This window comes from Ambystoma mexicanum, chromosome 5p (assembly GCF_040938575.1).
Source record: "Ambystoma mexicanum isolate Mex_15411 chromosome 5p, UKY_AmexF1_1, whole genome shotgun sequence".
In the NCBI taxonomy this organism is placed as follows: Eukaryota; Metazoa; Chordata; class Amphibia; order Caudata; family Ambystomatidae; genus Ambystoma; species Ambystoma mexicanum.
Window position 1 is genome coordinate 166157462 of NC_090930.1, and position 23392 is coordinate 166180853.

Genomic DNA, 23392 nt, shown 5'->3' on the forward strand with positions numbered 1-23392 from the left:
ACAACTATTCGGCTTACGTGTTCTCGTACTTTCGTCGCATTATCTCACAAATGTGAAAGAACAACCAAATCGTGCAACTCTTGCGGTACCACTGTATCAGTCAAATCACCCCATGTTCACAAGATAATTTCCCATGCATTCTAACAATACCTGTTGTTCACTAAGGCCTCTATGATCAGATATGGAACTTTGCACTGCCACTTCATTGTCATCATTCATATACGTTTCGGCCCATTCTTTCAGTTCTTATTTCCTTCCTTTGCTAATCGTGCTACAAGTCTGTCTAATGCTTCCTTGCGCAGGCCCCATATCTGTAGAACTGCCTGCTAAAGTGGCTAATTCATGCTCTGGTGGCGGTGCAGGAAATTATGTCACAGGCACAGGGGGAGAGGAACTGCTTACTACAGGTGCAGATGGAATAACAGGAATGGGAGGTACATAAGGAGGAGGTGCAACCAGGTCAGTACTTTGATGTTCATTTCTTTGCTCATTTAATATTGTGTTTATTAGTTCATCTGATGTATTTAAGTCTTGCTGAGGATATATTTTCTGTACATCTAACTGGAAAGCCCTGTCCGTGTTCCTAATGGCTTCTGTCTGCTGATGTTGGTCATGCTCTAGCGCTTTCTCTACATTTGTTTTATGTCTGCGCGTGTGTTTCTCCCTACCTCTCAATCGAAGATTAGCTTCCTTCCTCCAGTCTCTTACAACGTCGAATGCTGCTGGTCGTGCCTTTTTGCGTAGCAATACTGATTCTAGGTGTTCTATATGTGCTAATTCAAAGTTCCCATTATTAGGCCACTGAAGGTCCGATACACAAATGGTCTGCCTATGCCAAATCGCATTAAACACTATTGCCCCTATACCGTATTTTATGTACATTTCATGTACCGGCGACCATTTGGGTGGCGCGACCTGGCCAGTTTCCTAAGATTGTCTACCGCAGTGAAAAAAACTCACTAAACAGGAAGATAATTTCCCAGGGATGGTTAATTCTTACCCTTTTCTTACCCTTTTGATCTTGCAAGAGCAGCACTCAACCAATATCAGGACGTTTAAGAATCGGGGCACAACTCACCCGATCAACCAATTCGTCACTCAGGACGCAATTCGCCCGTATACAGACGCAACCAAGAATCATTGTGACTGCGTGTCTGGCTCAATATGCCTCGTTACAGGACCCTCTGGCCGCTGCTCGTCGATCAGGGATCGGTTGTACAGATATGCGGAGGAGTCTCTCATCACTTCTACAGGGGCGGCCCGAACACCTTCCGATCCCGGCTCGACGGCTTCGTCCTCCACTTGTTTTTGCCTTCTTCACCTTCAACGTATATGATGGAGCATTTGTGGGAGGGTCCCTATTCGGGTGCCATATTTGCTAGGTAATAAAGACCACATATGGAAACTAAGGCACAATAACCATATACTAAAGTGACATGTCAGGCACGAGGTTCGTATTCCAAACAAGTCTGGTTTATTTCAAAGTATTCTCAGTCGGCCGACTGGGTCTCAACGCCTCACGACGTGTGTTCCCAAACACCGTGAGATGCGAGAGAGCGAACAGCGCTCAAGCAGCAATATATATATATATATATATATATATACATTACACATAATCTGTGTGAAGGCAATTCGATCCGCCCATATTCATGTCATTCAGACTAGGGTTCAGTGATTGACAATTATACAATTATGACAATTATGACACATTCTGACAAGTCTTCATTCACCCTAAACATAGTTATTTTAGCAAAGGCAGCAGAGACAGTTTTCTGTTATGGGGAACATGGAGCTTCTGGGACAGCAAGGATATCATGTTCTGAGCAGGGAAACATTCCTTACTACGTTATCTGTTTGACTTGGGTCATGAGCTAAGGGTCAGATAGTTCTGAAGCAGAAAATACCATTCTCCGCGAAGGAGCACCGCTAGAAGAATATAATTCATGTTTGAACTGCCTTTTACTATAGCGTTTGCAAGACAACCCGGCACCTGGTCTGCTGATTAGATGCTGCTTCTGCTCGCCTTCAAGGACTTAGTGAGAGAGAAAAACAATGCATTTCTGCACAGTTTGACATTCCTGTCTGTGTTAGTATTTCAACATTCAGGCCGTGGCCTCGCACTGTGTGTGAGTCCGAAGCATTAAATATATATGCAAAGCGTTTTGACAGAAAGGAAAAAAGCAAATGGCTGACATTATACAAAATGGACGCCCTTCGGTTACATTGACGATTCTTTGATCACAATTTTTGTCACATGATGTGATTAGTTTCAACCCAACATATTATAGATATCATTCGAATTTAGGGTTACGTTTCTGGTCTAACACCCTGGGTCGTATGTGGCCATTTTTCTTTTTTTTCTATTATTGTTTGTCTATTGTGCATTCATGTGACAGTGTGATGCTTTGTGGCATTTGAAAGCATCCACTGTGTGTTCCAGCTGGGCCCATACATGCTTGTCTCGTGTATGTGTTTGTGGCTTGGGGTCCTGACACATCAGCCACTCCTGCTTCCCTTTCCATGGGCTCGCAAGGATGGTTTGGTGCGACAGCATCTTATACAGAGGCATTGGGCTTCCGTCATATCTGTGGCCAGTCTGCAGTACTACTCGCGTATAAACCCCTAGTTGGGATTATGTATGGTTTCTCCAATGCATGTCTGAACTTCATTTTGTTGAGTATTTTGTTGACTGTGCATTTTATCAGGTTGCTTGTGATGTTTTTTATGACTTGCCTGTCTATGTTGTTGATGCACTTCCTGCTGTAGGCGGTACCGTGCACCCTTTGGCTGTGCAACACACACTGATGATGGTGTGGAATCACAAAATACAATATTAAGGCTTTTACACCATGCCAAGAGAAATACACCAACACAGGCTTGTTAAGATTCCCAGAATCTTTATTGCAACACTGAACAGTTTACAAAACAAAGTACACAAATAGCTATTTGGCCGTCAGTACCTCACAGAGAACACCAGCAGGTTCAATGTGAGCAGTGAACAGGAATTGCTAGCTGGACAACAGCATATTTATACAGTTTCTTCGTAACGATGTCCAGCCTCTTACGAGTTAATCATGTACTGGGCTAGGGTTCGCGCCAGGTTCATTCCTAATTTACATATCTCGTGTATGTGGTTTACTTCTTAATACATTTACTAACAAGTACTACTATTCTTTGGATGTGACTTTACACTCTTTACACATTTGCTTCAAGCATTATTGTTCTTGTATACTTGTAGGTTAACATCGCCGATTCAAATAATCCCCTGATCCCGAGGTCAACAAAGGACAAGGTCTACATGACCCTAACATGTAGCCTGCAGGCAGGTTGGACATTAACTCGCCTACAGAGTTGAAGAGGTTGAAGTAAAAACAAGAGGACACAGGTCGGCCATTTTAGGCCACAGGGTGACTTTGCACAACAAACCAAAATGGCGGTCTAACCTCAAATGGAGGCTTGATTAACTTAAGGTCACGACCTTGCAATACGGATTTCCTCGCAAAGCGACTGGGCATAGGCCAACATATACAATGAAGACGAAACAATATTATATCAGTTTCGACAAAGGGAGGGGTCCGTGTGGTGACAAAGTCACATTGGGACACTTGGTCTACAGTGATTGGTCACTGTCTGACATTGTCTATGTGGGGTACTCTGTACATGATATCTTAAGCTGGTCAATAGATGATCCTGTGTTGGGTTTGCTTGTGAGGTGTCACAGGATTGGTGTGGTGTAACACACTGTGGGGTCCATGAGGGCATTGTTCACATGTGATGTGCACAGAACACTGAGGGTCACTTAATTTCACATGCATGTATTCAGTGCATGTTCCTGCTGACACAAACACTTGGACAACGCACCCCCACACCAACAATGTCAACAACATGCACACACGTGCACCCAGATTACATTCTCAGGCATGCTGTGTCCCTGCAGTGCATGATCACTTTCAATTCCTGTATCGTGTACATACATCACAGGGTACTTTTGGTTGATTGTACTTATTTTTCATGATGCTCAAAGGGTTTCACCAACGCAAAGCACACTCACTGTGCTGTCTGGTGAGCGGTGTGTTGCAGCACACAGTGTTTCTGTTGTCAAATTTCTATTGCCCGATGTGCATGGCAACAGGCATTTTGACTTTTGTTGCTTGTACCGCTGGTGGCATGCATTTGTGTCACACCTTTTTATGGGTGGGAGGTTTTGGTCAGTCATTTCATCAGATTCCATGTCAGGTGTAATTGTCTAGTGCCTGTTTATATTTCTCACGCAGCACTTCATGACGATTGTGTCATGTGTCGTGCATTTGGTTTGCTGTTTTTCCGTTCTATACCATGGCATGGTGTGGTAGACAGGGGTCATGGGGGTAGGGAGGGTTTAGGTGACATACCAGTATTTTCATGCCCTTTTTTGCAGGGGGTGGTGGGATATGCACCATGCATGTGTTCCTTTTGGTCACACAGGATTGGTTATGTTTAAGTAGCTAGGGATGCACCCATTGTAGCACTCCGTGGACACATTCTCAGGGTGGTAAGGTTGTGACAGTTGACTGTCCCTTTGTCATCATCAATTGTCACCTGGTATGTGCCAGGTCTGTGTGCACTCCGCAGGGGTAGGAGTTTAGGTGAAGAATGTGGCCACAAGCTGGGTACGGGCTGCCTCACCACGTGCCCTTTCCCCTCCCATGCGCAGCACTTGTGCGTGTGGTTGGGGATGTAGGGGGCACAACCATGTCCACCAGTATGCCCCGCCGTTTTGCAACGTTGTGCAGGACACATGCTGCCACAATGATCCTGCACCCTACTGGGGGTGCATATAGTAGCTGCCCACTAGAGCAGTCAAGGGAGCGGAAGCGTGACTTGAGCACTCCGAATGTGCACTCCACTATGCCCCTGGTTGCAATATGGGCTGCGTTGTATTTTACCTGGGGTGGTGTGGTGGCGTTCCGTATTGGTGTCATCATGTAGGTACTCAGAGGGTAGGCACTCTCCCCTGGGGAGGTGATAATGTTTGTCATTAGTTGGCTTGGTGTATTTGTCTATGTGTGACATGTATGCATGTGCACAGGCATTTGTACTCACTAATGAGCCATGTGTTGCCAGGCTTCACAGCTTCCAGGTCTCGGGTCAGGGTGGACATTCTGTATATGAAACTGTCATGGGTGGACCCTGGATAGTTTGCATGCACAGAGGTGATGATTCCCTTGGCATTGCATACAACCTGCACGTTGATGGAATGCCAGTGCTCGCGGTTGCGGTAGATGTTCTCAGTGGCCCTAGGTGGATGTAGGGCCACATGGGTGCAATTTATGGCACCGAGCACTTTGGGGAAGTGCAGTGCTCCAGATAAGATTTTAGAGGTGGGAGTATTTTACTCTCTATTTATAAACTTTGAGAGTAAATGTTATTTTAAGAGAGTAAAAATGACTTTTCTCCTTTGCAAGAGAGTAAAATGTATGCGACATCCAGCCGACGTGTGCAAAAACTGTATGGATATCATTACAATGCAGCAGATTTCTGCATTGTGACAGAATACACCTTTCATTATTTCTCTACGGTCTGGCCATTTGATCTCTCCTGTCTATATTTAAATGTTGAAATCACAAAAACCTAGCCAATTATATAGTAAAGCAAAAATGAATTGTTTTGTGTGTTTTGAGATTCAATAGCAGAATTGTCATTTGATGTTTAATGAGTCCTCATTTTCTGGAGCTATTACTACCTAATGGTATGCCAGTGTTATGATACAACAGTGCAGAGAGGCAAGAACTCCATGCTAAATTCTATATCTAATCTAGTGTTCAAATGGTTATTTATATAGCTCTTTTGGCAAAGCGTTGTGCATAGAACATATTTATTACAATTACCACCAAACCAAAGTCGGTACTCCTTTATCGACCTCGAAAGGATGAAAGGCTGAGTTGGACTTTCCAGGATTCGAACCTGAAACCTATAGATCACGTACAGATTGCAGCAACGAGTGTTCAACCAGCTGAGCTATTTTATTGGCTAACATCCTTCGGAGGTTGGTTAACTGAATATCGACTGAGGTATAATAATCACAGTACCTAGATCTATGAAGCGCTACATAAAGTTAAATACCTATCTGGATTATCACAGGGATAGGGTTTGCTGAGTCTGTTTCAATTACCAATGTAACTTTCATTTGTTTGTTTTTGAACAGCACTTGCACTTCCTTGTCAGAGTCAGGTTCTGGATGTTTTAATTGTAGTCCTGAAAATTTGAGAGGCTAGAACACCTGTGATCAGTGTAATGACAATCACTCACCCTTGAGCAAGGACTCAGCTGCCACTGACCATTTATAGTAATGTACCCCATTGACTGCAAGATTGAATGGATGTAAACTAGACTGTGCATAGTCATCATTTTGCACACTGTTTTTATAGAGTGTAAATTAAATTATAAGTGTCAAAATGATCTGCCTCCGCATGATTATGCACACAGCACCGGAACTTTGAAAAATACAATTGTGCAATACTGGTTTGCTTTTACTGGAAAAAAAGCATAACTTGTTGAAAAGTATGAATTCTCAATTGCAACTTAGTTTTCCATCTTATTAGTTATACAATCCTAAAATTCTAGGAAAACATGCACAGTGCTTCTGAAGCTGAATGGAAAGAAACCATTCCTTTTATCACAGGGTGCAGTTTATTTTTTTGAAAGGCTTCAGTGAAATACATTCTGTTTCAGAGGTGGCTTGCAATTGCATCCATGTAGATAATCATCAAAAGAAGCTTTCTGGTTTTTGTCAAGTAACCTGACCTGTGCACTGCCCTGTGCTCTAAACCTGTGTGTAAATGTACCCAGGAAAATAATAAAGCTGCTGTATTTACAAGATTTTCATGCGTAAAAAGACCTGGTACCCACCTTATCTGGAGGCCTGGGGAAATGTGCCACCCTGTAGAAGTCCTGGACCACGGCCTGCCTTTATGCGGGTGTTCTGGGCATGTATATGTGCCCGCAGACTGCGGGGTGCGCAGTCATGATTGCCAACACCTGGTGTAGGCAGTGTGACTGCCTGGGCTGTAGGATGCCCCCGACTATGGCAGTTGTCCACTGAAATGACAGTACATTGAGCACCTTTTCCAAGAGGCTCAGTGCTTGGGAGCACAAGGTGGGTGATGATAGGTCATCCGCCCACTCGGTGACCAGGTCTAGGATGATATGAGATGATACCTGCCATAGGCCTGGTCATCAGGCATCCCAAAAATGCTGGCCCTGGACAATAAAATGCAGGCCTGGCTATTCTCCTCCTCCTGCGGTGTCCCACGATCACTGGGGCATTGAGAAATGGGACATTCATCGTAGCTGTATATGGTTGTTTGTTTTTTGCACTCACTTTTATACTGCGCCGGGGGGCTTCTGCCTGCTTTCGTGTTGCGGACGTATTTACGTGTGCGCGTGTCTTTTGGTGTGCGCGGGTTTTCCCTATTCGATTCCATGAACACGTGTTGTTCGCGAGCGTGTGGGCTTTGTGTGTATTTCCCAGCGGTACTTCCCCCGTTATGCCCACATTTTCATGCATTGTTCCCCATTCTGCGTGTTATGCCCCCTTTTTAGGTGTGTGCGCTAGGATTTGTGTGCTTTCGCTGTGCGTGTCGCGCACAGCATTTGGATAATCACAGTGACGTGTATGGTAAGCGTGGATTTGGCGCAGCTACCCGGAAAGGCACGTGTAGAGCCTTCCATGAATAGCTTGCATGCGAATTGCACGTGTGTGCTGGTTTTTTCACACTTGCGCCACACATTTCGGTGCACAATTATTCCATGAATTAGCCCGTAAATGTTTTAGTGTTTCTTTCTTTGCAGCATCTACACATGGTGCTTAATACTTTTCCCTTATTCCAAGTAGCCTGTTTTACTGTAGTCAGCCACAAATCAAATCTAAATCTCATAATTTTTGTTGTGTAGTGAATGTCAGGGTACCTTACTAAATATTTAGGAATCTCATGGATTTTTTAATTCCAGAGGTATCTATTTAACATTTTTGTTATCTTTCACATTCTGATATCGTTTTTATCCAATCTGTCCACCAAAATTTCCGCTTCACTCGATTAGGATCGTTTGTCAACTCCTCCTCATCTATATCGTCTTCTTTCATTATTCTCCTACACTCTGTCTTCCAGAGGTTTAGCATGTCCGTCCCCTCTTCTACAAACGATTGAGAAATAATATCCATCACTGTGAATTTGAATCGGCTCACACTTTTACATTTGTTGTATGTTAAAAGTGAATTCAAATTAATTACTGCTCTCAAAGAAGGTAAGCCTAACTCATATTGTATTATTTGCATAGGGACGCTTTTAGGAAGGCCTAATATCCAATTCAAGTATATACCTTCCACAGACGTCCAATTTGGATGCTCTGTAATGAGTTTGCTTGTAGCTCCATATGTAATGATCGGGATTACTTTTTGTCTATAATACGTCAAGATTGGTATTGATGTATATTTCCCATATTTTCTATGAATGCATTTTGTTTGAGAGCTTAACAGTTTTATCTTGCCCTTTACTTCTTCTTTATACGGTGCATCAGTTTTTCTATCATTAACATTAATACCCAGATATGTATAGGTTTTTATTATCTTGATTTGCTTGCTACCAGTGGTCCAGAGTTTGAATATTTCATTTGGGCAAGTTCTGTTAGCACGGATGATCAAAATATTTGATTTTTGCGTGTTAATCTGTAAATTGTTTTCTTTGCATGGTGTTCCAAAGCTCTCAGTGACCTATGCAGACCAATTGGGGTCTGATCTAATATAATAAGATCATTTGCATATAAATGATGCCCTACAGCACATTTGTTGCTTTTTGGGGGGAATTATCTCACTTTTTGTAGATGGTTGTTTATGTTGTGGATATAAAATGTAAAAAGCATTGCTGCCAACAAACACCCTTGTTTTAGTCCAATGTTTGTGGGTATAGTCTAGTAAGTAGTTCTTCTTGATTCAGTTTAACTTGTATTGTTGTTCCCGAATACAGTTGCTGGATCAAAATGAGAATATGTATCTGACATCCCAAGATTTTTAGTTTATTCCATAACTTGGGTCGTGAGACAGTATCAAATACTTGTTTATAGTCTATAAAAGCTATATAGACATTCTGTTTTTTCTTTAATGCTTGATGTTTTAGTGCTTGGACTATCATAAGGTTTAGGCTGTGCCAACTCCAGTAATGAACCCTAATTGTTTTGGGTCAAATAAGTTGTTATCTTTCAACCATATGTTTAGGACATTCAAAAGAAGTTTGCCGAAGATCTTACCTACAGAATCCAACAATGCTCGTGGCCTATAATTGTTTGGATTCAATCTATCACCTTTTATATGCACCGGAAAATGATTGATTTCTTCCAGGATACTAGAATGTATCCTGTCTCCTCTACATGTAGAAATATCTAGTGCAGTGTCATCAACTATTTTATGGGATTTTGTTTTAAGGTGGTGTTGGAAGTACCATCAGGCTCCGGTGCCCTAGATGTACTTAATTTCTTAATGATATTTTCAGTGTCTTCTGGAGATATTGAAAGATTTTTCTCTGATGGTATATATCTTGTATTAATTTCCCACTTCTGTGTTTTGGTGTAGAGAAGGGAGGTAAAATGAGCAAACCAACGCTCCCCAATGCTGTTTAGGATGTGCGAGAGCTTATTTTTTCTCACCCCATTTTTTAGCAGAGTCCAAATCTCAAATCTCAGAGCTGGATTTTGATGAGATAAATTGCAGCATGTTTTCATTATCATTTTGCGTTTTTTGTACCTTATGTTATTTGATAAAATGTGTATATTGTGTACAAATTCTTGTTCGCTCTTTATTATATTCATTACCGTTTTCTGTCATAATATGTCGAAGCGCCTTTCTTTTCTCTGTTTTTTTTTGCTTTGATCACAGGATCATACGATTTCACTGCTCTCTCAATTACCCGATTGTTTTCATCTATTATTTCTTTAAAGTACAAAGAACATTGACATAATCTGTTTGGGTAATTTGGGTTAGATTTTTCAACAGGATATGGAGTTTAGAATTTGTCAATTTTATTCTGTTTAGGCCTTGATTCAACCCAAGTTGCTGGTTATAATAGTTTTTAAGAGGACATGCAATTGTTATACAAGTGATGGCGAGTATGTTGTGGTCGCTCATTTTAGGCAGAATAACGTAAAACTCTCAACAATCCCCAGGCAACTTTTTGTTATGAAAGCATAATCTATTATGGCTTCTGCCATCTAATTTTTCCAGGTCAGTTTAGGAGGTACGTCCCCTGTACACAACCATTAAGCATCGTCATGTTCTGTTCTTTCATTAGAGACAACCATTTCACCCCTCTGGTTGTTGATAGTTTTTTACCTGTAGGAATACAATGCATATTCAGATCTCCCACAATTAAGGTCATGGATCTATTAGAGTCTGAGTCAATTACTTCCAATAGTTTCATAACAAGACTTATGAACTCATCCTCTGCTATGTTGGCAGGGTTCCAGTAGGCATTGATAATGCTCATTGCTGGAGTCATTGGATGGTCAGAGTCCATGGTCTCGTATTTCAACAATTGCAGACCTGGGTAAGGATTCATCCATTGAGTGATTTTCCCTGGGGTGTTCATATTGAGTGCAGCTAATAGTCCCCTGATGGGTCTGTCCCTAGGTGGTTGAAGGGCTGAGACCCAACAGATCTGATGGTTTGGCCAGGCAGGAGCAGACGTCATCCATGTCTCCTGCAACAGTATTAAATCATAGTTTTGTAAGATAGCTTCACTTTCTACTAGCATCCGGTGTGAATAGCCTCTGGTGTTCCAGATGGCTATTTTCATTTTTACTTAATGTTGACTCATTACAATCTATTCTGTTTGTTCATGCTTTGTTTCAGTTATTGCTTTTGTTAACCATGCCCAATTAGTGGTTTTCCTGGTTTGAGATACAGCGGTCACCTCTTCATAAAACACGTCTCGTGTCAGATTTCCCTTGATTCCCTTACAGTTGATCAGCAAGGGCATGTATTTAGGGGTAGGAGTGGTAATGTGAAATTCTTCTCGACTATGAGTATGTTCGTTTTGTCTAATTCTAGTTGTTTTGTTTGTGTGTATAACAAAGGTTTTTCCATGTATATTTCACCTTTCTGCCCAAAGAACCTGCCTGACAATTAACAAGGGAATTTTAAAAGTAGCTGTGTCCATCCGCCGAAATCTTAGAATAGTAACCGAAGCAATATCCCCAGGTTGAATGGACCCCAATGAGGGGATAGTGTGGAAAGCTGCTAATAAGATATGTCTATTTGGATATGGATCTCTATGTCACCGATCGGGCAAAGTTATAACATAACTTGTGACTGAATATAAAGCAACATCGTCTCTTTGCTACTCTTTTCTCAAATTTCTTTCATCTTTTTTACAGTTTTCTCAAGCATTACACAATTCGGGCATATAGGTGTGGTTGTTGTGCTATGACAGTTACCAAGGTGGATTCTATTGCTTTCTTTATCTAAGGCTTTTAATATTCTCTCTTTCAATGTAGGAAGGTTGTGATTCGAAAAACCCACTGTTAGGATTTACTAGATTCACAGACAAATTAGTTTCAATTTCTACATCTGACTAGTCGATCATAATAGAATGGGTGGGTCAATTCATTAACATACTCATTTCATCTTCTTGTTTTGATGCTTGCTGTGGTATCTCATCTAGTTCTTTATTTTCACATAATGACATCTCTGCCTCCTGTTCAATTTCTTCGGGTATGCTTTCTACAGATTTCTTTTTCTTTAACATTTTTCTCTTTTATTTTGTTATTATTTAGAGGCGTTGTAAGAGCCTTAATACATTTTCATTTCCCAACATTTTGATTAGCATTTTTCAAATTATTCTGGTTTTGGGATTCTTTTATTTGTTTTACGTTGCTCTTTGTTTTCCGCTGCTCTATTAGGTCGAAATAATTCATACGTTTTATTTTTGGGTAATTTTGATATAAGATCTTTTTTACACTCCTAAATGGAGTCTGACTACTTGGGGGACAATTCTATTTGCAAGGCCACAATTTTCAACATGGAATTTAGTGGCGTCAGCGGGGTGGCAGCCACACCTATTTTCTCACTTATTATTGGACAAGAGGCCAGCATTTGTCAATGGTCGTTCATATTACTTACTTGAATCCCTAAACCAGCCCTCATTTTGGATTCCACCAAGACTTTTCAAGGTAGGTATTTCATATTTTTTTTCTAAAAATGTAAAATGTATTTGATTAAGTTCAAAGAACAGTTGGTCAAAGTTTGAATTTAAATTGGACAATATTTTAGATTTTTGTTCGGTTTTGGTTTCCATATGTTCATAGATCTTCGTCTCAGTATTCATGGCCGCCAAGGAAATTTCAAATGCTGTTATAATGGGGTTTTTAAATTCAAACGGAGGTCTGGGGGTTGGCCTAATATATGACATTTCCAATGAAGTGAAGCTGTCTAATGTTTCATTATTTACTCTTGGATTCAAATTGGGAGATTCTGACAAATTCGATCGATTCATTAAGCATCTCTTCTGATTCTGCTTGAACATTTACATCAGGCATTTGCGTTTCAGGTAAAACAACATCTGCTCTCCTCCCCTCATGCATCTGCAAAGGGTGTTCATCAAGGATATGAGCATTGTTCTTACATACTATCTCGCTTACGTGAGAAATGGCTCAATTATGTCATTTATTTCTAGTATTAAAACTTCACATTTACCCCCAATTTCATTTCCGCAATTCTAACTTTTTCCTTACAGTCATATTTTAATTTATAGGCTTTGTAGAGGGCCCACATAAAAAGTCTGTTGCTACAACTTGAGAAAAAAGTCTTGGCATATTCAGATTCTCGTTTGTGTGGACACTTACTTGGATTGTAGTTTGTGTCAGGTCCATAGCATTTACACTTACAAGAGTATCTGAAGGTAAATGCTGTTGCTTACTTCGATGCAGTAGTTGGTCTGTTGTTGCTGCATATGACATTCCAGAATGTCCATATCCGAGATATGGAAAACGGTTGAAATCTCCTGTTGGCACAAGGTTTTTCCAGTGATTGCATTAAACTCTGGGGAACTCTGGGGTGCCACTTTCGATAGTTTCTTGAGTCATGTGTACACATCTCCTAGACGGAGATCATAATTGTCTTATATCAGCTCCAGCTGATTTAGATTGTGTCATGGTTTTTTACCTTTCCCAGAACTTTTCACCATTGGGAAACAAAGCGCTTCCTCCATCAAGGGGGATTTAGTTGTGCTCTTACGCGTAAAACCGTTGATGTCAGACGGCATCGCGGTTGCGAGCGTATACATCTGGGAGAGTAGGAAACAGATAGCTATGTCAGAGATTACGTAAAATTATGTTTTCAAATAACGATCAGTGTAGCAACACAAAAGGGAGACGTCGACTGAGAGGGCTGCCGGCTGCTAGTGCTCAGCTGAACAGCACTCTCAATCAGCACTCCCGAAGAAGCGTGCAATCAGAAGTGCACGGGCATGCTGTTAAATGGCCTTCTGGGTATCTAAAAGAACAGAAAAACGTATTTTAAATACTCAAACTTGTAAAACTTCTTGTAAAGAGGCTGAATGTTCAAAGTAATTCTTCAGTATCTCCTACCAGGCCTGAAAATCATTCAATTTTGTTCAGGTATATGAACACAAGGCACAAAGAGAAGCGGAGTAGAGTGGCGTGTCCTGCAGAATCATCACTCCCGAAGAAGCGTGTGCGCAAAAGCATGGGCCACTCTGTTAAATGGCCTTCTGGGTACTATGGGCAGAGTTATATCAGGCTTGCAAAATCATTCAATTTTATTTCAGGTATATGAACATGAGGAGCAAAGAGAAGCAGAGTAGAGCGGCGTGTCCTGCAGAATCAGCACTATCAATCAGCACTCCCGAAAAAGGTTTTATGTGAAGGAACGCAGGGATAATAATATGGAACCCTGTAGCATCTGGAAGGAGAAGGATTTTTACTGCTGCTTCAAATGAGTACTTATTTATTTCTCTCCCTCACCTTGCCTTTAAGTGTTTATGGAAAGCCTTGAACAATCACCATCTGGGTTCATGGTTTTCTGTCAAATGGTCTGAATAATAAAGTGAGTTATTCATGAATGATAAATGCATTATGTGGAGTACCTCATAACTGACTATGAAAGAAGATCACATGCCAAATGGGTTGTACTTTATAAATGTACCCAATGGGGTTGTAGAGCTAGGGAGATTAAATTACTTTGTATTAGAGTTAGCCAATAAGGGTCTGAGGAATGACTTTGTAACAACATATCTGTGATTGTATAAATTGTCCAACTGTGTACACAAGTTGCAACTGTGCTGTCATTCAGAGAGAATCGGGTTAGTTTTCGGCTCCTAAGAACTGACTAGCCCCTTCTGATCGTTGGCATGCAATAAACTTGCTTTTCTGACAAATTGCATTCATTTCTTCATGGAAGCCATTCTTACGCATGGGAATCTTCTTTACAAGTTTGATCACACTATGTAGTAGAGACTGGGGGTCAGGATGTCTTGGAGTTATACAGATTACCTGAAACTGTAACACTCCTAGCCCCAACATCCCCAGGCCATGCAATACTATACAATGGTTGTTCTTCTTTTGCAAGGCACCTGACCCCAGGAATTCTATCCCTGCGGTTTGATACTTTGTAAGTATTTCTGGTGAAGACTGTTCATCCAATAAATAAATATGAATATAAAAAATATATATTTTCCAATGTATGTTGTAGTTATTAGCAGAATTGCTTCTTGTGATGTTATTATCCACTCAAAAGAGCTAGAAGAAAAAATAGCTAATGCATACATTTCAATATATTTTCAGGTTTCACTTTCTTTATGTTTACATTTTAATGATAGATGTGTTATTTGTACCTCCTTTCTCATACCTGGGTTATTTCATAGAATCAGGTAGATATGTCCCACATCACATGGAGGTATATGGAAACTATTCATGCTATGCAATATATGCCTCAGTGCTTAATTTGTGAGAGTGTTTACCAGGGCTCTGCTTTGGCACTTATTTCTTAGCACCAGCACTAATTGTCTCAGACTCAATTTGATAATGATGTGATGCATTGGCAACTTTATCATTTTAACTGATAGCCAGTTGGAGTCCCACAACAAGCAAGAACAGTGTGAACGGACCTGGTGTCTCTGTATATCGGGCTGGCTTATTGTTATTCATGACCCTGATGACTGAAGCTGGCACAGGTGTGCTAGCTATTCATTTTGATGAACAACAATGTGTTGGAAAGTGAACATGTTATATATGCACGACCACTGTGCCAGCCAGCCTGCATGACATTGGTGCCACTCCACTATTGTAATAAACAGCACCACTGCCACAGCAGGGTGTTTAGCTCGGGCATGTGGTGTAACCAGAAGCAGTGCTGGGGCAATTAACTAATTCAATATGCAGTGTGGCATGAACATGCATATGTGCAAATCTCAGTGGTCTGGCTGACATGTGGCATGCACAGCTCTGGCTCCTCTGTGCCTGTGTGTTTGTGATGGGGCACTCAGTCAGCAGGCATATTCAGGGCCCTGTTAAACTGGGCCCTGCCCTGTTCTCTTCTGGTACACAGCCAGTATGCAGAATGCTAATATTCAAGCATGTGCTTGGCTGTTGGTGGACTTAAACACTTGTGAGCATTTGAAAGTGAGTGGCTCTGCACAGTTGCCAGTGCCACTAGTGTAGCAGAGGAACACCAAGCAAATTGAGGACAGAAATAGGACACTCACCATCCAGCAGCACCACCACCACAGGGGCAACACCAGAGGCAAGACCACTGTCAATGAGGAGTGCATGTTCTGAATGCCAATCTCTACTATACAATCTGACTGCATTGCTTGACAGGCAAGTTCATCAGTTCAAGAATGATTTAGTCTGCATTCGTCCATCAATGTGCCATAGTAAGAAAGCATGTTTGCTCTATTTCAGGGGTCTGCAACCTTTGGCTCTCCAGATGTTTCGGACTACAATTCCCATTATATTTGGCTATTGAATATGCTGGTTAAGGACGATGGGAGTTGTACTCCAAAACATCTGGAGAGCCAAAGGTTGCAGTCCCATGCTGTATTTCATGTGGGTAGATGGGCACAATTTACATTTGCTACTTATTGAATTAGAGTAATCAAAATATCAAATACATTAACACACATTAACAGTGAAAATATACTACAATACACGTGACATTTTTCACCTATAAACAATTCATAATCACTTGTTTCAACAGTATGCTAAATGCATCTATATTACAGTGCCCCTCCCTATAGGTAATCATTAAGTAGTCCTTATCGCAATTGCTTCCAAAAACCTAGCAGTTGCTAAAATCAACAGCAAATATTCTCCACTAAAAATCATCACCCACGCCTTGTCATCTGGCAGCTCTCTAAAAGATTGAAAATACTTTTTACTATGGGCTTGCCGTATTCCTTTCAGTTTTGGACAGGATGTGATCAGATGTTTTAATGTTTCAATTACATCAATTTCTTTCGATCTAATAGCCAAACCTTCTCTTGACGGCCATAGGCTGAAACATAATATTTGAAAAAACCCTATCCATCTTAGTACATGGAAATTGAGTAAAATATCTCAGCAATGAATCCAGTGCCCTTACTTCATTTGAAAAGTTCAGAAAATCATATAATGATTACATTCCTCTAACATCATGGACCAATCATATGTCCATAGCATAATTTCTGTGTTGTTTGGCCTGTGCATTAAAGTTTCAAGCGGTATATCCACTGCGTTCAGCCCGTTTAGTCAATCCTCCTTACAGCTTGACATTAACCCCTTTTGGGAATCCTCTAATAATGATCATATAAATGGTAGGTTGGAATTTGACTGCCCAACAAATTATTTTTTGGGAAGGTCAACCATTACAATTTATCTATAAATTGATAAACAAAAGTAGTCCCAGCTCATAACGGATAATCTGCATTGGGTATCTTCCCGGGAAACCTAAAACCCTTTTCCAAAATGTTCATTCAACAATATTCCAATCAATATTACCCAAAAACTATTTAGCATCCACTCCATACGTTAAGGTTGTTACGACCTTCTGTTGCTAAAACATTATTCCCCCTTACCCTCCCTCTTTCTCACCCTTATACCCCTTCTGTTTCCCTCCCTCTTCCCTTCCTCACCCCTTCCACTTCCCTCACAGATTAATTGCTTTACTTACTGTTTTGTTGGTTTGATTAATGTTTGTAAATTGCTTCTACTGTTATAATATTCTATGTATTCTGTTGTTATAATGTAAAGCGCTTTGGATTAAAGCGCTATATAAACACAATAAATACAAATACAAATAATCAATGGTCAACAAGAAAAACTGCCACTTTTTTGTATATGATTATTCCCTTGGAAGCAGCTGTTTTTGCCTTCAATTTTGGTTCAATTTCATAAAGGGTTTCCGCCCATGTGGTATTTGTACAGACACCCAAGTATCTGTACTCATGAACCATCACCAACAGGGTTTTAAGCACGCTCAGAGGAATGGCATTTATTTTCTTTACACATTTTGTTCTAAAAATCAACGTAGTCGATTTTTTTGTATGAATCATAAATCCATTTTCTTGAACATATAACTCTAGCATTGACAGTTGCCACTGAAGGCCCACAGAAGTCGCCTGCGTATAAGAGCCAGAGATTTAGTCAGTTGCCCTTGACGGTTCAATCTAACCTGTATTGATGTACCTGAGTACAGGTATTTTATTATCACTACCAAGTTAAAAGAGCAACCCCAATTTTCAAGTTTTGCCCATAATTTAGATCGGTCCACTGAATCAAAAGCTAATTTAAAGTCAATTAACACCAGATAAACTGGCTGGCCCATGCAGTGGACCTTCTCTTTAATTATTGCTAGCATTGCCAAATTCACTGTGCTACCCAATCCCGAAATGAATCCAGATTGGAAGGGGTCAAATATACTGGCTTCTTTGACGAGTCCATAAATTGTGCCAAAACCAACCCTTACCTGGGACATGCCCCTTCTTAAAAATCAGTATTACAACTGATTTTTTCCATGAGTTTGGCACCCTCCGTTCCTTCAATATCGTGTTAAACATGACTGCCAATATTTTTGCCCATTGATCTGGATAGTTCTTTAGCATTATTTTGGGCAGTCCTGGGGCAATGTGTTCATCTTGGTAGCAAGACAACGCAGCGCAAGCACAGATTTGAATCCTAATCCCAAGCTTATAATTCCACCTCTGGTATTAAGCGTGGTATGCAAGAACAATTATAGTCAGTGCTAAGGTGTATTACTTGCTTTTAATATAATCATCTTAATATCCTCGTGGTCAAAGGGCAGTTTCCATTGATCTCGGACTGGCCTCTCTTTCTCCAACTCCACTCCTGGGCCAACTGCAAAAAGGGCGCCAAAATGAGAAACCCATATTTCCACTGATATAACATTCGCCTCTGGCGCCGACTGTAGAGAAATATTAAAATTCAGCATAGCCCATATAACTGCACTATTTTTAGAGGCTAATGCCATCAGCATTTCATCGGCTTCCCTATGGATCGTAAGAGCTTTATGTCCACTGAGTCCCTTTTTTAACCTCTGTTCCAGAGGTGTAGCTGGATCTCGGGATCCGGCCAGAGTCAGCCGCCCCCAGAGCATACTCTGCGCTGGAATACGTAAAAAAAATAAAATAATAAAAAAAGCGCCTGTGACGGCCTGGAGTAGCTACCCTGTTTCCCAACCATATGCCTCAATGAGCTTAAAAGGGATCTGTACCCGGTCCCTAACCTCTCCTGAGATAAAACTATTTGCCAGCTGTGAGTTTCTTCAACAGTTGACGTCATTCTTGGACATTGAACAAACGTGCCGTGGGTGCAGCATTCCGAACTGTAAGGTTCTTTCCAGTTCAATCGTTTCAAATGCAGGGATTTCCTGGTTTTCAAAACTGCAATATCGACTATTGCAAACCTGTCATCGAGCGCCCACTAGCGGGAAGTTGTCAGAACGAGCTTTAACAGCAGAGCTGGTTTAGCAGTACCAGTTGATCTTTGACTCGCACTATTCTTGCAACAAAAGGTCGCTTGCTCATAATTTCATGTTAGGCGTCGCAATATTTTGTTTGATTTTCTCTTAAATGCGCACAAATGTCAAAAGCGATTTTTTAAAAATAATTTGCCCCTCCTGAATAAATTCTACATGTAACCATATAGTAGCAGCTTGTCCATAATGTAATTCAATGTAAAGCAGTCTTATACTACACAGGTCAGCCAGTTTAGTTACTCTCGCTGCTCGGTGTTAGAAAGCTGCCCTGTCTCCCATTGTTGGGGAGCTGGAAGCAGACTGCTAAGCTGCCCTGCCTCCCATTGTTGGGGAGCTGCAGGCTGGCTGCTAAACTCCCTGCCTCCCACTGTTAGGGAGCTGGAGGCAGACTGCTAAACTGCCCTGCCTCCCATTGATGGGGGCCTGGAGGCAGACTGCTATGTTGCACTGGATCATCCGGAGTGTTTATGTATGGATGGAATCCAGTGTTGTGGATTAGCTGCAGCACATCATGCATATAGTTGAATGTGTTCCAAATTCCAATCAAGTAGGGAGTTGAGAAATGTTAGGGAGGATTCTCAAAAATGTGCCAATTCCTCCCACCTCGGAGCCCTCCGGCTCTTTTGCTGGACTTTGGGACTTTGAACTTTTCAATTCAATGTGTTTTCTGTGTTTGTTTCTTTTTGGTTGTGGAGTCTAAAATACTCCATAGGCATCATCTTTTACAATTGTGTCACAAAGCACCTTTAGTGCAGTGACACAGGGAAGTATTTTTGGTTTCCCAAGGTTTAAATACCTTCTCTGGGATAAACTACTGTTCCCAGAGCAGTAAAGTGAAATTGACTATACTTAGCAGTGTACCTGCTAGACCCAGCACACCCTATCTTACAATAGAGTGCTGGAGGGGTTACGTAGTATCCCCTGTGTCTAAATGCTCATGTAACATCTTATAAAGACCTTGTAATGAACCTATCCAGCAAAACTCTAACCGTGGATGAAATAGGGGACTTTCCTTTGCACCGTCAACTAAGTTCAAGTACATATCGATTTGTTTAAATTTGTTAGAAAACGGACACTTAAAAACATTTTTTGCAACCCAAGCCAGCAAAAAACAAGAAAAAGCCCAACCAATTGTTCTAGGTCAAACAACCATTGAAGACCTGGGCAACATACACCTCTTAAGATCATTACAGAAATCTAAAGATCTTCCAGTCCACCAAACTCTGCAGGAACTAAAAATCCAACCAGCTAGTATGACGACAGAAGAACTTAAACCCAAATCCAGGTTTTTACCACAATTACCATCTGACAATATGATTGATGCATTTTTTCAAATCAGTCACCCAGGACCTCCATAAACTTACTGACAAACAAGGGAAAACAGGTAAAATCAAGAGGCACAATCTAATGCCCCAAGAACTGGAAGCCCTCAAGCCACTTCGACAGGATCAAGACATAGTGATCAAAGAGGTGGACAAAGGTGGGAACATTATTGTGATGAACAGACTTGATTACATCCAAATGACTCACAACCACCTTAATACTCCAGACTGTTACGAAACATTAAAGACTTGAAATTTACAATCGACAGTTGCCATCACAAAGGTCTGATCACGGAGTAGGAGAAAAAATACTTGTTTATCCCCAAACCAGTGACACCAACGATATACTTTTTGCCTAAAGTACACAAGTCATTTTCAGAAATTCCAGAAGGCAGACCAATTCTGAGCGGAATTGGCTGGGCTACAGAGCCAATTGCGAAATATATAGACAACATCCTAAGGCCCCGAGTCCACAAAGTTAAGGTTTACCTTAAAGATACTACATCAGTCATCAAAATAGTGGAAGAAATACATTGGTAATCATCATACTGTTTGGCAATGTGGGACATAAAAGCGCTTTACACATCCATAGGATACGAGTTAGCACTGGAGACTATAGACTATTTTTTCAAAGATGAATCTGCCTCACATTTTCCCTTTGTGTGCATGCTAAAGGAAATGTTAACACCAACTCTGGAAAACAACATCTTTTTATCCAACAAACAATACTTCAAACAAAAGAAAGGAGTAGCAATGGGCATGAAGTATGCCCCGGCACTGGCCAACCTGGTCATGGTCATGTTCGAAGATCTTTACATTTACAGGGCACAAGCCTATACAGAACACGTTATTAAATGGATACGATACATCGACAATGTTTTTCTAATGTGGAAGGGGTCACTAGATGATCTGGAATGTTTCAGGAACAGCATGAACAATAACCAAGTGGGAATTCAGTTCACAGGAGATACCAGCCCAACTCAAATCAACTTCTTAGAATTAACAATTTACGTATCAGAAAACCACCTAATGACTACCACTTACCGGAAAGAAACGGAGGTCAATTTGACTCTTTTTTCCACAAGCTGCCATTATGAGCCCGTGATAAGGAACATCCCTAAAGCAGAATTTATAAGGGCACGCAGGAACTGTGGGAACACTGAGCAGTTCCATGAAGAGTGTAACTTACTAACCAGAAGATTTTCGACCAGAGGATATTCTAAAAAATGTATACTAGCTGCTAAACACAAAGCACAAAAAACAGCAATTGAATCGAGTCTGCAACCAAAAACCATTGAACGCAATAAACAAGACGCCCAAGTTACATTTATCACTACATATTGCACAAACAACCGGATGATCAGAAAAATTCCGAGGAAGAGCTGGTACCTCTTAAAATTAGACCCTCATATCGGTCAGTTTATAAAGGACTACCAGTCCCTAATTTACACCAGAGCACGAACATTAAAGAACAACCAATGTCAATCCTTACTGCCAGAGAGACAACACCAGGAAACCACAATGTGGCTACAACCACCCAAAACAGAGGGTTCAGGAAATGTGGAACCTGCTCCATGTGCCAGTATGGCGGAGACAGCACAGTTATCTTTCAAGATTCAAATGGAATTCACATCAACATTAACGAACCAATCAACTGTCGCTCAAAGTATGTAATTTATGCTATAACATGTACATGTCGATCATCTACATTGACAGTACCATTCGGGAACTGCGTACAAGAATTAGAGAACACCTATTAGGAATTGGAAGCCAGGATAAGAGTTTAGCCCTGGCAGAACATTGGCAAGCAAAACACCAGATGCAAGATAAAAAAGATCTTAGATTTATTGGGATTAAAAAAGTTACCCTAGGTCAAAGAGGAGGCAATCAAGAACTGAAATTACGACAGGAGGCAGCAAAACTCATTTGCCATTTCCGATCGGTTGATCATGGTCTGAATTCAGACACTGAGATGGCATCTTTCCTCAGAATACAATGTTGACCAATGATGTCTTTAAATGCATACTGATTTCTCTTACATTAAGCAGAATATCAAGAGTGCATATCATGAGCTTTTGTTTCTCAAGGTTCTCTCTAGCTCTTCACAATGTATTATGTTTTTTCTCTGACTATTCTGCGTTTTGTCATTAAGGCATCTCTTCTGGGTTGGTGATATTATTCAGCAAGCAGTTTTAGCGCAAGTTTATAAACCGCTGTATAATTTCTAAAAATGCAGTTTTCGGAGTCCCTGTGCCACAGAGCCACCAGTATTTTCAAGTGCAAATCATACCCCTCTGCTTATCTTGTAAACACCATTTCAGAACGTACGTTCTATTACATTTTATTTTTGGTAGCTTCTTCAGTATCCATGTGAATATACCTGCTATATACACAAATCACAAGATGATATGGAATGCTATTACACCATACTTTTCTTTACCAATGCCTCTTTAGCATTAGGCTAGTACATTGGATTGGGACCAATCCGCTCCTAGGGCGACATTTTGTAATGAAACCAAACATTCGAGTGGGTCCACACAACCGATGCTCAAGATGAGACTCTCACATCAGGTGGGATTTAACCCATGCACTAAGCAACCTAAATTCCAATTCGACTGAGATCATGACATGCCCTGTTTTGAGAAAGACACAGTAGTGTCGAAACATGTGTCATCACATAGTCCTACGATTAAACCTTGGTTAAAACAGCAAAACAGATGTTTGTGTCTTAATGCATGATCTATGGCGCAATAAATTATGTGTAAGAAACTCATGTTAATCATTTCTACAACAGAGTTGAGGAACTCTGTGTCTCCGCATCTTCCCACACCCATGCAACATTTTCTGAACGGAAACAAAACACCAATTTGGCCGCGGGGGTCCCAGGTTGATATCCCTCAAACGTTACTCATTATTTCAATCTTACATGTTACCCTTTCCTCTCAGAATGGCTGGTGGCAGTGGTTTTGCAATGAACTACCATGATTTACCCCAACCGCAAACTGTTTGCAGATTCAGTACCTTTAGAATCGCGGGAGCCTTGTTTTTCAAA